This window comes from Plectropomus leopardus, chromosome 6 (assembly GCF_026936395.1).
Source record: "Plectropomus leopardus strain MGB_pleo_1.0 chromosome 6, ASM2693639v1, whole genome shotgun sequence".
NCBI classification, from domain to species: Eukaryota; Metazoa; Chordata; class Actinopteri; order Perciformes; family Serranidae; genus Plectropomus; species Plectropomus leopardus.
The window spans coordinates 16,458,581-16,475,360 of record NC_142181.1 but is presented as its reverse complement, the minus strand read 5'-3'; the positions used below and the strand labels follow the sequence as shown (position 1 = coordinate 16,475,360).

General features: G+C 39.4%; 1 long non-coding RNA gene across 1 annotated transcript in view; it reads right to left on the bottom strand.

Moving 5' to 3' along the window:
• The window catches only part of LOC148189349 (uncharacterized), a 119,798-nt gene that overhangs the window by 30,140 nt on the left and 72,878 nt on the right, over positions 1-16,780 (bottom strand). The window contains exon 2 of the long non-coding RNA XR_015776718.1: positions 12,247-12,371. This is a non-coding gene — a long non-coding RNA (uncharacterized LOC148189349). The remainder of the gene's footprint in view (positions 1-12,246; positions 12,372-16,780) is intronic.

Genomic DNA, 16,780 nt, shown 5'->3' with positions numbered 1-16,780 from the left:
GTGTTCAGCATGAGGTGATAGTAAAATGTTTAAAACCATACACTTTTAGAATAAATTTTGCCTTTGTCAGACCAAAGTTGTACTTTGCAGCCTCAGGTGCTGCAGAGAATGACGTGAAGAGAATGATGATTTAACGGGGAGGCAGCTGTTGGCCTATTATTTGTGAGGGTTTGCCAGATATGGCAGATTTTATGTTGGGTCTCAATATATTTGGAGCATTATAAATATTAATGACTTAGGGGGGGTGTCATAAAGTTGATGTGGAATGTGATGAATTTAACTCAGAAAACAAACATAACCACAAACGAAGCCAAAGCATATAATTCACTGGGCCCTTTTGTGCTCTTTTGATTCAGAGGACTATTTCATTTACCGGTAGAAAGGATGACAGACCCGTCAGCAGAAGACAATACTGGCTTTGTATACTTCTGCAAACCACAAATACATTAAATTTCCATGTTTCATATATATCATACCAGTGCTTCTATGGTGCTGTAATATATAAGCTGAATTTGCTCAATTAGACTAACTTGGGAGATGAAGGGCACTGTAGAAGGCGTGTCATGCAGCAAACCACTATTCAGGACCACCAAAAAAACTATAATTACTGCCTCGCAGTTGTATGCCTCTTCATACCAGTCAAGTTACACTTGCAGTTTCCATTCCTGGCTGTGAAAACATTGATACTTCACACACATCTTCCCCCGGCAGCACAGAAGATCTATACAATCAGCATACTTTCAAAGTGGGCACCCAAGCTTAGTGTCATTAATTCTGCATCCCCCGCTGCAAAGATGGACGGACGGACAACCTGAAAACATAATGCCTCTGGCCACTGCTATCACCAGCATGAAAAAGGCATAAAAACCCCCAAAAGTATTGATTTAGTGAGTCATTAATGCGTTCCCAGAGGCTTTTTTAGGCACTAACCCTGGGTGTTTTTAAGCGATCAGTTGCAGTTTTTCCAGTTTATTTTGGTACGAAAAGCAGTTTTTTTTCACTGAGATATGCTTTTCTGACCCGGTTCCAAAACAGGATAGTTTAAGCCAAAACATGATCTTTTCCTAATAATAACCGAATGGTTTTATGCCCGAAATGCAATGTATCAGTGTTTTTCTGACGCATTCAACGCCAACGATGAGGTTGAGTATGATACATACATGCCTCATATATATATATAATATATATGATATAATATAAATACGCACCAGTTAATGTTTGGGTATTCTTAAGATTCAGAAACAGCGCAAATAAATAACCATACAGTCTGTAGAAAGGGTAATGTTAAGCTGAAATGAGCTGATAATACACTCAATTTTAGCTTGTGGACACAACACACAACTAGCCTTAAAGATGTATTTCTGCATTGACTTGCACAGACATTTGGCTCGATCCAGTGGGGATTGCTTTTGTTGATTTTGCTGCTGTGCAGAAGATCACTGCTGTTTAGACTGTTTGGAGTGTCAGAACAAAATGCGAAAAATAGAATTGCCTTAAATAGTATTTGAAAGCTGTTGCTGTTTTATGACCGTATTATGGTTCCATCAAGCAGTGTTTTGTGGGGAGCTGATATGGATTCTAAAAAGACGGCGGTCTGCTTGTTTCACTCCGCTGTTTGCTGCAGGGACAATTGCGAGGATTTAAAACCACAGTCACGATTTACTGTATAACCTGACAGCAGCCACAGAGCGCCCAGGGGAGAGGCTGAACGAGCCCAATGAAGATAAATAGCAAACGGAAGCTTAAGTAGCTTCAGTTAAAGGCAAATACCACAAAATCCGGTTCAAAAATGAATTCATCTGGCCCGGGGCAAAATAGTTTGTCATAACGAATAATATCTCCTATAGCAAGAAATAAGAAAGAACATTATCCTGTCAGGCCACACTGATGCACTGTACAACTCCACTGAGAAGTAATTTGGAAAAAGTCTCATTTGAGTGTGAACGCTCTTATCCATTTTTCAGTCTTGTAATAAGTTTGGTAATAGAGGAGACCCAGGTTGCACATTTTAATAACATCAGAGAATAGAGTCCTGGTCCTGTGGTTTCTTTGAAAAGGAGTTGTTTATATCCATTAATCCTGGGTCACAGGCTGGATCTGAAATGAAAACCAACATGACCAGCTAGCTGACACTTCACTTTTAAGAAAAATGTACTATTGACCAAATGTAATTCCGGTCAAGAATAAACAAGAACAGTTCTGAGATACACTGCAAAGACTTGTGAGGTCCTCAATGGTTGATATTTCCCTGTAGCATGGCTCTGACATGAACCAACATGCTTTGAGAAAACAGAAAAGAGGGGGGGGGGTCCCCTGAAGTGTTTGTCATTATTATTTTATAAAAATATTTAAACTGTGTAAATCTGTCAGGACAGTAACACTCATTACCATCACCCTCACGCACCACTCTTTTTAGGCATAAAGTTTATTTGCTGTATTTGGGATATAACAGCAGTTCCTGACTATTTTTATCTGTAATAATGGACTAAACGTTCACCAGAGTCATACAATTCTGCCTCATGTTTTGTTTTAATGTGCTGTTTGCATCTGACAAGCCTCCTGGATCTAATACTCAACCTGGACTTTCCAGATCATATTTCATTGTCTCACCTGGACCTTAGACAACAGGCACCTACCACTGCAACCCCGACATTAAGGGCTGTGTTCTGTCTGAACACCCACCAAGCCAGAGGCAGTGAGTGTGGTCGTGAGTGAGAATTTTGGCCCAGACATCCCCTGTGCACCCATGTCATATTTTATCTGTCCTATCAAAGCTGTAGTCATTCATCAAAATAATAATAATAAACTTTGTTTGTTGAGCACTTTTCAAGCAGAAGCACAAAGTTCTGCCATCAGCAGAGGTATTGACTTGAGCCACATGACTTGAACCCTGTCAAGACCTGGCATCAACGTGCACCTTGGGTGATGTGATCACAACTGGATAGCACTAAAAACTGGTATGAATGGCCACCAAGGAACATTTCCAATCCCATCACTCAAACCAATTGCTGAGGTGCTCTAGGACACATTTTGACCCCATATGATTTGTAGTATAAAAGCTAACACCATCCTGATGCGTCTCTGACATTGACAACATCATCAGTGCAGTACGTGGTGGTTAGTTTGGTGACAGGACACTAATGCTCTGTAACTTACCCATTTTATGCTGAGTTGGACAAAGTGTTGCGTGACGATGCCTCGTTTAGCCCTACAGAAGGAGACATGTTGATCTCTGCTGATATCTCCTGCTGTACTGACACAACTGCAAGCATGCTACAGAGCAGCTAGCGAGAGTGTGGATGTAATAACTGTGCGTGGGGCAGTAATAAACTCTGAACACAAGTTGCCAGCTGGTGATGCATGAGAGGCACAGGTATGAACCGCGACGTGTCTTAGCTGATCACGTGCATTCAGATCACCAAAAAGCACGCTAATACCAGGTCAGGTAAACAGGGCCTCAGACTTAAATTACAAATTTGATTATTTTTTACTCAATTTGAGTAAATCCAAAAAAAGACTTGCAACCTAAGTTTGATTTTAACACGAACAACTCATGACTTCACTTGGACTAGAGCCTTTTAACTTGAAAATACTTAATACCTTTCCCCCAAGCCCAAAGGTGAAAAAGAATGTCATTTTAAAAGCGCGCCACAAATCAGTTCATTTACCGTTATTTCCTGAATCATCTCATGTTAGCACTATTCATTCCCAAGTCGAACCATTTTGTCTAAACCATGAGGAGAAAACCATGAAGAACCAATATTATTGAGCACCAGTTTGGGAAAAAACAAAACACAGATCTGAATTTAATTTCATTCACGTTTAAAAACTAGGCGGTGATCAACAAAAAACAAATTGCCAAACGCAAAACGTGCAAAAATTAAAAATGGAGACTCAACAACTTACAACAAATATGATTTATGAAATATGTACAGTTTTCATCTTAATATTTTTGTATAAATCTGTTGTAAAATTTGCATATTATTTATTTATATATATTTGCAGATTATGACTTGATTAGGAATCGAGACTCAGAGTTCAGGACTTGGGACTTGACTGAGGACTTGCCTGTTTTAACTTGGGACTCGAGTGCAAATACTTGAGACTTACATTGGACTTGCAAAACAAATAACTTGGTCTCACTTCTGGTCATTCATTAAACATAATGTTATCAATCACACCAGGCTTCTGTGGCTCCATTAATGACATAAAAAAATGGTAACTCATGCGATTCAAATTTCAGAATATTCCTCGAAAATAAATTATTATAGACTTCTAGAGGGTGTTGCTGTTTTTGTTGTGTCCTTAAATCTCACAATTTCCAGACTATACTGTAATAATGATCAAGACTTATTTCTGCTGTAGCCTAAACCTTTTTAAATGTATTTGGTCGCAGCAACAACTAATATAGCTTGCTCTTGATTTCCAAACCAATGCCATTTGTTACTGTCATTTGATTGCTACAATGGGTGTGGCTGCTCCACTCGCAATCACTGAAGCAAACAAACAAGCTCCTTGGCAGCAGTTTGGGGGCATCACACAAACAGCTCACGAGGCAGGCTGCAGGAAACGCTCTGTCTTTGTTGCAGTGTGTCTTTGTTCATGCATGGCAGCGTGACATGTGATGCGGTGAAAGATGTTTTTCTTTGGCAAATCGGGTTGACAGGTGAAAACCTTACGATGGGGAGGTCATAAATTATAGAGCTGATGCAGTTTAATTGTATGTCTTTGAATTTATTGATGCAGTCATCAATAATTCAAAGCTGTGTGTGTATGTGTGTGATGTAGATTTCTGTTGTGGTGTAGAAATATGGACAAGGATGAGGATAATGACTAGCTTAAATGAGATTTATTAATGCATGTGTTACTGGAAAGGAGATTCTGGAGAGCAGAAGTGGGAGGGAGAGAGAGACGATAAAAGAGAGAAATTACTTGTAATCACAGTGCCGGTGTCCACTTGAACAACTTGGGTACACTTATAAAGAATTCATAGTAGCTGGTGATGCATGTAATTTCTAAATAATGACCTAAAAGACATGTTCAAGAAAAAGGAGGAGGGAGAGAAGAGACTGCACGCAGAATGGGAGAGGCCTCACTTAGAGAGACAAGAGGGAGTGTAGTGTGTCAGCGGACTGCGCAGCGTGTCCAAGGTCAGGGGGAGACAGAAGTGCCTGAAGGGAGCTGGCAGAAGGAGCAGATCAGGGCAGAGAGGGAGTCAGGAAAGAAAGAAGGTGGCAGGAGGACTTCTGAGGGGGATATGAGAGGAGTGACACGGGGTAGAAATGAGGAGGAGATGACAGAGGAAAAGGAAGAAACAAAGGATAAAGAGAAGAGGGACATAAAGGAAGGAGGGAAAAAACTGCAGGAAGTTTTCTGGAGAATTGAGGAGGGTGTGAATATAAATATGATAATAACCCTTTAGAGCCTGGATCCAGATCAGCTTTGTTGTGTTCAGTCCCTTTTCACAAGCATTCAGACCTCTGGGAGCTGAGAAAAGGTGCCAAGAAAATGATCTTGATGACTTTTTGATATTATCCAAAAAAAGGAAAAAAAATCTAGAAAACTAGAAAAGTGTATTTTTATTTTCTTTAAACTTATGTAACAGGGAAAAATTTATTTATTTATATTTAGCAATTTCTTGAGGTAGTTGTTTTGTGTGTGTGGTTTTTTTTCACTTTGCTTTTTTTGTTGCTTAACTTTACTTCTTACTGATTTCTTGCTAGTTTTTGGGCCATTTCCTGTTAAATTGCTCATTTCCTTCTTTCCATTTTTTTAATGAAATTGACGTCAAGCTAATTTGCTCAAGTTGTAAAGGGTTAAACAGAGGAAAAAAGCAAAAGAAGCTGGAGTGGAAAGGATGATAAAGGTTGAGAAAAGCAGAACCAAAGCATTCATTATGTTGGGTGTAAGTGAGAAGAAAAGGATAGAAAGAGGAAGAGACATGCACAGTAAAATCTTAAACTGTGTCTTGCTCCTGTGTTTTCTACCTGCATTTTGAAGTTTGGGTGAGTGAAAGGAAAGAAATGCAGTTGAGGGTAAAGAGTCAGAGTGAACACAGTGAAAGAAGTGGAGGAGTTCTTACGGCACATCCTGTATTACATAAACGGACACGTGTTGCTGGAGAAGCTCCCACACAAACACATGTACTTTCTTTCTTTGTCATTCATTTCTTTTCTTCTTTTTTTGTCTTTCCCCCTGTGCTTTCATTAACTCAACCCTCTCCATTTCTCTCTCAGATTGCCTCGCTCTCCCCTCTGCTTTATCTCGTCTTTTATTCTCTGTTGGATTTTCTCCCGAAACAAGCACTTTCTCTTCTAAAAAGGGCTTTTCTTTGGCTCTCTCTGTCCCTCTATCCCTCAACGTGGCTTTTGTCCTGCTGCACAGATCCATTCATTTTATTTCTATGAAAAGCCCACACCAGGACAGTCGTCAAAGCAGATTACTCATGTACAGCACATTCTGTGGATAGCTATTTTTCTCTGTGTCTTATAGTGCCAACCACCCACAGATAGGGTGAGGTACAAGCATAACTACCACCAATGAAATTCAGACAAGCATCTAAATGGAGAGAAAACAATTCAAACACTGGGAGATGTGTTCATTATTTATTTTTTTCACCCAGCGAGTGCAAAATTTCTACTTTCAAAGAAACCTTGGCAAAGACTATTTAACCATGTTAAACCACAGATGTCACCGCAGTGTCCATGTGGTTGCAGAAAGAGTGATATGCATGACTCAGAGAGAGGAGCTTTTAATTTACACATTCACAGAATCTCAGTAGTGCTACTTGTTAAAAAGTAACAGGAGTCAACAGCCGTGCCAGCAGCTAGAGGCTGTTGTGAGACACAGCTGTGCTTTATGCTAAACCTGTCAATCAATGAGTCAATCATTTTTTTGTCAATGGAATCATACCAGGTAGGACGCCAGTACAATGCCATCTCATCAGCTCCTTCAGCTTGTGCATTGTAAGTTAGTCATTTTTTGTTTCTTTTTACTGGGGCTGTTCCAACCTCAGAATTTATCAGTTAAATCAGATTCAACCATTTAATATGACTATTCAGCGATTTCTAGTTTGTTTTTTTCCATATAAAGTTTTAAAGTTTAAATAGAGGGAGATTCAGTGTGACAGTAGCATTCATGTGGTATAGTCAACAAGCTAGCGGTGCTAACAGATCACAAATGCGCAACAACATCTTCTGCTGACACCAGATAGCAAACAAAAGTAAGAGACTGCATCGTACTAAGTTGTACTTTACTAAGTAGTGTGACAGTCAAGAGCACTCACTTTGTAGCAAAGTCTGTTTACCAAAACATCCCCAGAAGCACACTTCACAGCACACTGACTGGCAAAAAACCTCTAACAAAAAAATCGAGATTTGGTGAAGCTGACAGAAAGGTGACTGGGAACATCCACACCTATGTCAAAAATTAAAAAAAAATAAAATAAAAAAAGGGAAAATAGCAATAATGTCCACACGGACAAAATGCTCACAATGACATTTTTGCTGATAATACCCAGGTACAATGCTTTTTCACGATCTTAGATCAGCATGTTAGCATGCTAACCCTTAATTATGAACACTAAACACAATAAAACAAACAAAAAATAAACAACAAGACAAGACAAGACAAGACAAGACAAGACAAGACAAGACTTTCTTGTCCGTTTCCATGGAAATTTGTCTTGCATCCACAAGCTCCCAACAACTGACAGAACAGCATAAAAGATAATAAAAAAACACATTAAAAAAAACCCATCTGTAAGGTTGCCCTCCAGCAGTCATCCAAAAGACTATACAATGAACAACTAATGGCCCTCCGACAAACACGGTTATGTGAGAGACACATTCACATCACACATTCAGAGAAATCCCTGTCCAGTCACAGAATACATGTAGGATATAATTCTACTTTGGTCGTAACTCAAAATATTAACCTTTGACTAGATGATAGAGCACGATAAAAATGTTAATGGACCACCAGAGTGATTATAATTCTTTTGGAGGGGGTTTAAACAAATCCATCCTATAACAGTTGAGACATTTCATTCAAAACCACAAATTTTAACTTCATGGTGGCCCAAAAGTGCTGTTTAAATCGAGCATCGCAAAACAACTTTGAATGTGGATAAAGCAGGAATGTCTGTAGATCAGACAGCATATCAATAAATTAATATGAGTGATTATTTCAGTATCTGTTGTCCACAGCTTTATTTATACTGAGTGAAAAGCTTTTCCTTCAACTCATTAAATCCCTGCAGCGGGGCGGGGGATTACTGGGCTCATTAATCCTGTACGTCACAGCCTTTTTTTTTGCATTTTTTTCCTCCTGAAATGCATTCGAGGCAAACACTGCTGTATCACATTTTAGAATAGGATGCAACCATTTACAACATGAAATACAGTAGAGTTATGACAAATTGATGCAATCATACAGACTGCTTTGCTACTGGCTGAAAGCAAATTCAATAATCACCACACCCTCTGATCTATAGTCCGCTTCACCCAGCCCTTTTGCTCTGCTTAATCTACATGAACCAAAATAACAGTGCACACAAGTCAAGACAATGCTAAGCCTGAAGGGCCAAAAGCATTGTCGCTCCAAACTCATCTAATACTGGTGCTTGGTCAGAGGGCCTTAACGTCAAACTATGATGCTCTAGGTACCCCTCCAGAATTGATTTTGGATGTTTAGGGAAGGCATGTCCATTTGCGCTTATAACATGAATTATGTCTTTTCAAAATAAACTTTTGTTTTCACAGGAAATCTACAGTTTACACTTTAACTACAAAATTAAAATAGGCTGCGCCAACAGCATTTTCTTTTTTCTTTCTAGTGAGTGTATATAAGCATACATCTGGGTGGTCGGTCAAACTTGATCAAAACTTTGTGGTTAAGTTTTGCAAGCATTGAAGTTGCAAAGAAGAAATGGAAAAACCAGCAGCCACAGATAAGAGCTGAAGGTAAAAGGCACCTGCGCGAACTCAAACCACCAACATATCATCAAGGTAAGCAACAGTTTTAAACATTAACATCTCTGAAGGATATTCAGGATGTTGTAGCTGAAAATGGTCGGGGAGGTTTACTACAACTTTCATGGCACAGCATACATCCTCATTTCGGGGAGAAATGTGCATCTAATACAGAAGTTGGTGTGTGTGCGTGCGTGCGTGTGTGCGTGTGTGCGTGCAAGCTATTACTAGATGACTTGATAGGCGTAATGGCTCTGCCAGTGCATCAGAATGATTGAAATGGAAATAGATGGAAGCTGTCAGAGAGGTTGAAAGTCACAGAGTTGGATAAATTGTTGCTGTCGTGGGAAAAACCGTGCAACTCCATAATTTAACCTTTACTTTAACCTTTTCTTTTTTTCTTTTGATGAGTAAGTTCCATAATCACAGCTTTAAAAGAAAGCCACCAGAGGCTGCATAAATATACATAAAAGTATTTCCAGATTTATATTATAGAAAAAAAAAAGCTTTTAACAAATACTTTTACCGCTGTAATTTAAATGTATGTATTATGCATAGTAATTCATAATTTGAAGAAAGTCTCTCTCTCACTTTCACAATCACACAAGCACACACCCACACACACTGACAACACAGACACACTTAGAGCCATATGCCTGACATACTGTAGACGGACAGATTATTAATGCACTTGCACGCAGCTCCATGTCCTCGGCTGACTTTTGGTAATTCTGCAGCCAGCAGCACATCGCACAGCTGTATGTTACCAGGTGGGATTAGGAGGAATACATTATCAGAAGTGATGAAAACCGGTTTCAGTCATGACCAATAAAATCATTTTAAAAAGCAGCACACTCTTCTGATGAAAAATAGCTGCATGAAGTGGATCTGCCACAAAGGTTTCTCCCGGGAGGAAACTGATGTTGTTGCGTGGGAAGTGCAGACTAACCATGACAGAGCATACAGCACCTTATTTTATATTACTGTGTTGGAGGTGTTATCACACTTAGTCAAAATGTTGCTCCAGTCTGACACTCCACATGTCATGATACACAAGTCTACAGTTAAGGTTTAATGCTTCAAACAAAGTGCTTGTCAGATCATCCAGCAGAGACTACCTGAAAATTCTGCAAAACATGCAATCCAACATGCCAGCTTCACGAGGCCATTGGCCAGGTGGGTTGGATTATTAGGTAACTAAGCTTGTTTTTGTTACTCCCGCACAACCATGTGCAACAACATAAATACCTTTAAAGAAAGTCTGCCTGAAAGTGTGGGCTGTTTTCCCCATTACTTAATATGTTGTGTCAAGACAAAGACACACAGAATCATGGATGGATTACTGAATAGGTCTTTTGGGCTCAAGTCCAGGGGTCCAAAGTGTCAAGGACCCTTGGCCTTCATCTGCAAAATGTCGCTTAAATTAATACTAACTTGGAAAAGACACAAAAAGACAACAAATATATGCAAAGAACTGCAAAGAGTCACAAAATAACTAGAAAAGGGGCAAAACAAATACAAAGAGACACAAAACAATGAAAAAAAGACCTAAAAGAGGCATAACGTTACCATTAAAATGGGCAAAACAAACAAAAAGAGACACAATATAAATACAAAGACACAAAACAACCGAAAGAGACACAATTACCTACAAACATTTACTCAAAGAAACACAATATGACTACAGAGACATAAAACTACCAAAAAATACAAAATTGCCTATAAAAAAAACTACAAAATGTACTCAAAAAGACACAAAACAACTACAAAAATGGGGTAAACAACCAAAAAGAGATACCAGCAGATGGATCCTAGTTGGTTTGAAGCATACTAAACACTTGCGTCGAGAAATCATTCCCTTTTCAAGATACCAGAATTTTAAACGTTGATACCAGGGGGAAAAAAGTAGTAAGAAGTGAAGAAGGCACATGGACAGGATTTTTTTTTTAAATTAACAACCTGGACACAGTGCTGGTAGAGAAAAAGACAGTGAACACACGCCTGCGGTCATATGGGGTGGGTCATTGCTGGAGAGCATGCCGTTACAGCCACAGGTGATTTTCTTCCCCGTTGTTTCATCTGGGCAGCCTTGCATTGAAACTGTGATTGTAGATCTTTTTTTTCTTTTTTAATAGCTTCGGTACTGTGTGATACAAATCTTTCTTCAAGCAAGCAAGTTGCATTAGATCTCTACCCACAATGGTTACTCCAATAAAGACAATGGAGTCTACCAGAGTTCAAAGTGAAATAGGTTTACTGTGTCTTCAAAGGTTACACACAAAAAACAAGCTGGTCCCTGGAGCAGACTGACCTGTCTCAATATTACATTCACTTTCATGCTGTTCACCTTCCCCACCCATTGAGGGCCTTGTTGGTAGAGCCCATCCCATCATTCCGCCCTCTGATCACGACCCCCTACCTCTGCTGCCATTGTTTTTGAACTCGGACCACCATTACATCACCTGAGCACACACACACCAACTTGAGCATGGCAGGACTTTCGATACTATCAAATGTATAATTAACGGAGATCTATTGTTTTAAACATGCTGTATTGAAAACTATCAAAATATCAATATTTTTGACAACCTTAAAGTAATACGTTGGTATCTAGATATCATTACCCATACAGACGCTGATAGTAGTCGTACATTTCTGATACTGCCACCAAGTTTAATGTATCCAGCAATGTGCAGCAAGTTTTGATGTTATATTAAAAAACTAAACTAAACTACTTTTGGTAAAACTAAGATTATGAAGAAGGGTTTAGGAGGTTTCAAGGGACATTTAAATCTGTATTTGAATACTTTATATATTGTATGAATTAAAGCTAACCATAACTATTTCTTTCTTGTGAATTGTGCTTTATTTTGATTGGACCACTGACCATGTTTCGTGGAAATATTGTGAAGTATTGCAAGTAATGGAGGGCTTGGTTAATGCTTGGGAGCAACTTTATGAGGAGTGGCAGGAGGGGCACAATAAAACAGCTGATATCTCTTTATGAGGAAATGAACGTAGTACAATTTTAAGCACAAGAAGGTAACTGTTTAATGCTGTAATGCTGGTAATTAAAGTAGGTATGAGTAATGGATAAAAGAAATGATAAATTGATGCTATTTTAACGTATATGCACATGCACATACATCATGCCACCCCTGCGTAAGCCTGTGCCTTACTTGTGCCACCCAAGTGTCAGACGACTATCAGCAGGGTCCATCATCCCATCAGCCCTTTGCTATTGAGGTGAATGATCAGCAGGGTTTAAAATTACCTGTTTTGATGCTGGAGGTTAAGCAGAGGAGCAGCACATCGTTGACTGGACGCAGGTCTGATGAGCACTGACAGCAGAGTCGATTGCAGTAGGTATCATGATGCTGGGATTTCATTTGAAGCTGCCTGTAGAAGCATATCAACATGATTTTACAAAACAGATGTGATGGGTGATACCACCTTTATGACCCTGATAATGTATCTCCAGAAAACAGACACACACAGAGGTGTCTTACAGCGCCCCTACCTCTTTTCCACGGCTGTAAATTGAAAACTCTGACCCTAAATTGCTACATATCGAAGAAAACAACCCCTAACAGGTTATTATCCATTTCCTACCTGTACTATTACATGGGTGGATGCTTGAATATCTCCACAATGAGCCGCCCAGCCCCTGTGTGAGTTCCATGCCACAACTGACAATTTGCACAGAATCCAGTGGTGATTTCCAGTCGAGCATTTTTGTTCTGTCATTTAACAGACTGTTTCATCCTGAGCCATGAGAGACTCACATGTCACATGTGGCACGAACAGGAGACCCCCCACAGTATTTAAACCCTCCATGCAGTGAAGCTTCCTGACAAGATCTGAAGCTAATCGCAAGAGAGATGGTTGCTTTTTTGTTTGAGCTCGCACCGCACACAGCCCAATGGCAGAAACCAAGTTTTTATCCATGAAATGAATCCTGCCAATGAAACCAGAGCAGAGAGAACTAAACAACATTACATTGTTATATAGAAGCAGCGCTTCAAACCTTTCACATTAATGACTAACTGGTATATTACCTGAAAGACTTAATTAAATGATGCTGAAATCAGATCAGCTGCCGTTTTAGGAATGAAGGTATGTTTATGGGTATGGAGCAACAAGAATTTTCAAGGCATGTAAAACACTGTTTTTTTTTTTTTTTTAATCTTAATTCACCAGTAGGGACTCTGTTGTGGAACTATGCCCTCATTTTCTTTTTATTTATTTATGTTTTTCGTAGAAATTAAAGAAACATGATACATGTTAACCAGTGAGGGTCAGAATCAGGTAGGTGCTCTCGATCTCTAATTTCCCAAAATGTCAACCTATCATTTCAGTGGATTCAGCGCATAAAAAATATCTGCCTCTGTAAAATGTGATCAGCAGAGAGGAAAGCAATTGTGTGTCAGATTTGTTTAGTGGCTCCATTCCCCTTAATAAAGTTTAACAGAGTGCATATTGCCAGCAGACTCTTCAAACAATACAAATTTGATTCATGTCATTGCATCCTGCACATCTTCTAGCTGTTGTCCAGTTTTATTGCATCAAGGCTCAACCAGCTGCAACCGGACACAACCCCCGGCATGGCATTACACGTCACACTATGTTAAAGAACTGACAAAGTGTCCAAGTGTCAGCTTCAGTTTTTGCCACTTCGGAGCGTTGGTGTTACAGCGTGGCATTATAGGCTGGTAATGTCCTGCGGAGGGTTTATACTTTACAACACACTGTAAACTTGTACTTGTTTTATCCTTTTAAAGCCTGTAAATGTAACTTAGATTTATAATCAACTTCTTAAAGTATGAGCGTGGATTCCTAAAAACCTTGTTGTGGGAGGGGAAGACAAGGGCCGGCAGAGGGGGAAAGAAATGGCGAGAGATAGAGGGTGGGAGTGGTAGAGAGATGAGCAGGAAGAGACAGTGAGTAAGAGATCAGATAAAACAGACAGTGGAGAATTGAAGTTAATTTGTTTCTTTGATGACAGCAGGACACCCAGAATCTGACTTAAAACATTAGCAAATCTGATACCGCTTCTATCTCTGCCCTCACAATACAGATCCGCTCTTGTCTCTGTCGGCATCCATTTATCTCCCAATCTGTTTCCTTGTCTACTAAAGTCTCTTTTTTCCCCAAAACACTTCATCGTCTTTTCCTTACAACCCACACAGATAGTCGTCTCTTACCCTGTTTCTATCTCTGTCATACTTTTTCTGTCTTCCATTTCTTTGCTTTTAACACACTTCCCCGCCTCTCCTCATCTTTGAATCCATCTCTTTTATGTCTCCTTTTATTTTCAGCTTCTCCAGTCCTTCCTCAGTCCTCTCATTCCTCCCATCCCCCTCCCATCCATCTTTAGTTCCCCCGTGTACCTTTTCCCTTCTGCCTCTGGTACCTTTATCCCTTCCATTCCTTCCTTGCTCCCCCTCTCATACCCCTCTTTCCTGCTTGCTGCTTCTCCTTCCTTTTCTTTCCTCTCGAAAATGTATTACTGTCATCTAGTGTTTAAAAAATGAACCACAGCAAAGATGTCTTTGATCAATGGCAAGCCTGCTCTTCTTCTCTCCTCTCTTGAAAAAAACCTGAAACAATTAACATCAACAACAAGAGTAAATATTCTTTTATTATGACATTACAAGGTTTTTTTCTTCGCTGCTGCATATGAAGATAACATTCAGTACTGTATGTCCAAAAAGCTTAATGACTTATTTACCTGCTCAAACTAACCTCCATAATATGCAAGTCTCGCTCTAGTTATCTTCAGTTTAAAAAGAAATGGTGACTCCCTGAGCAATAGTTATGATGTGAACACCGCCTGTGCTTTAAATCTCACATAAATACTGCTGTGCAGCAAAACAAGTTCTTGAAGATAATTCTCACTTTTTATTGCAAATTGTACCCGTGAGGATCGACTACACTATTTGCAGCCATTTACTCTAAAACTGTAGATTAACAAACCTATATGTCCTTCTGTAGACCCATTGGATAACCATCAAAACCATTTAATAACTATATTGAGGATAGCTACACAGTGTGATAGAAAGTGATCTTCACAGGTTCAAGTCTGTACAATTAAATTCCTGCAGGGTTTCATACACAATCATTTATTTGTGATAGGCCGCCACAACTAAATCATTCAGCACCACAAATAGATTTTTGGGGCTGGACTAGTGATTTGGAGCACTTTTGGAAATACATACACTGTTGTGTCATTTATCGCACAGTTGGGGTAGAGACAGCGTAGCAGAACGTCAGATGCACTGAAAGTGAAACTTAATCATTCATTCTGCTGGGTCTTAAAGTTTACTTTCACTTACAAACTGCTCCTCTCATCCATCGATATGATCTGATGAGCTTTGAACAGATCGACAGATCAATGATCCACACGCCAGTGACAAACTGCTACAAGGGAAAAAGAAAGAGCTCCGCCTGCTGTGTGCTGCATACGCGCCCCTAAATATGTGTTTGGAGAGATATGATATAAAGGAATACGCAGGCATTTAAAAGATGTCAAATAAATAGATAAATAAATAAATAACTTTGGAACCTGTCAGCTATCATCAAACAACAAAAAGCCTCTGAGGACAGTGGCAAATATTTTAGGGTTTCCAGTATAGCCAGCAGATCTCCTGGCCAACACTTCGTCTTCCGTGCACTGACCATTGTTTGCACTTTGATTAGCATCCTGAGGCAGATGATAACAAATAGTTACATATGATTGCAGGTAAAATAGGGGAAAAAAAGAATAAAAAGCTAAATTGTTATCAGATGAAAGCTGATGAGTTCAAAGATTGCATTCTGGCAGATGTGTTCTACCTATTCACAAGGATAGTTTACTTGCAGGCAACCAAATCCCGCTAAAACATGATATGACTTGTAGTCCAACAGACTACAAACATAAACAAGAATGCTTATGATACCAAGATCTTGTCCCGATGCCTACAGATTCTGCATACATAAGTGCATATGCAGAGTTTAAGTGGCGGAAACCTGTAAAATTTCCATAACCATGATATTTTCTTTGAATATTAGATGTCTACCATGTATCTAAGTAACACTTCATCAACACTTTGTCTGAAATGGGTGAAACTGGGTGTAACTACATGATGCATTTTGCAGCCGTAGCTCAGAATCATCCTCCTCTGTTATCTGCCTCAGGCATCTCATGATGACATTGATGAGGAATGTAAGTGTACATTGGATGCTGGCCAACAGCTGTACATTTTGTGACACATCAAAGTTTTTTGGGTGGAGGTTATTGCCCAATATCCTGAAATGGTTTCCCAATATCCTACTGACAGGAAGACAAATTTGCGGAAACAACATGGACAGAAAATCTGGGTAAAAGGTTTCAGGTTTTGACAAAGTGTGTTCAGATATGTTTTGCTTGCCTGGTCTTGTTTGAATCGTAGAGCTATAACCACTGAGATTTTCTTCAACTAAAAGTGATTTGGCATCTCTCAATGAAAAGAGATCACCATGAGGTAAAGATTATTATGAAAATGTTGTACTTTGATAGTCTTAAAGCAATGATGCCAGTGATTACAGTTATTATTTTAATGAATACAAATACAAGGCATTGCGTCTCTGAACGCCTACTCCACAGGCTGCCCTAGCAACAGTCGGCTGAAATGGCTTTCTGTGAGTTATAAGACAGATCTCATTGTGTGAACAGCAGGCCCAGCTGTCTTTCTGTCAGGTAAGTGAAGGTTAATGCTACTTTTGTTGGGTGAACTATTCATTTAAGTGAGCGATTACACTATGCATCAGCTCAAGTTTCAGTTCACTAA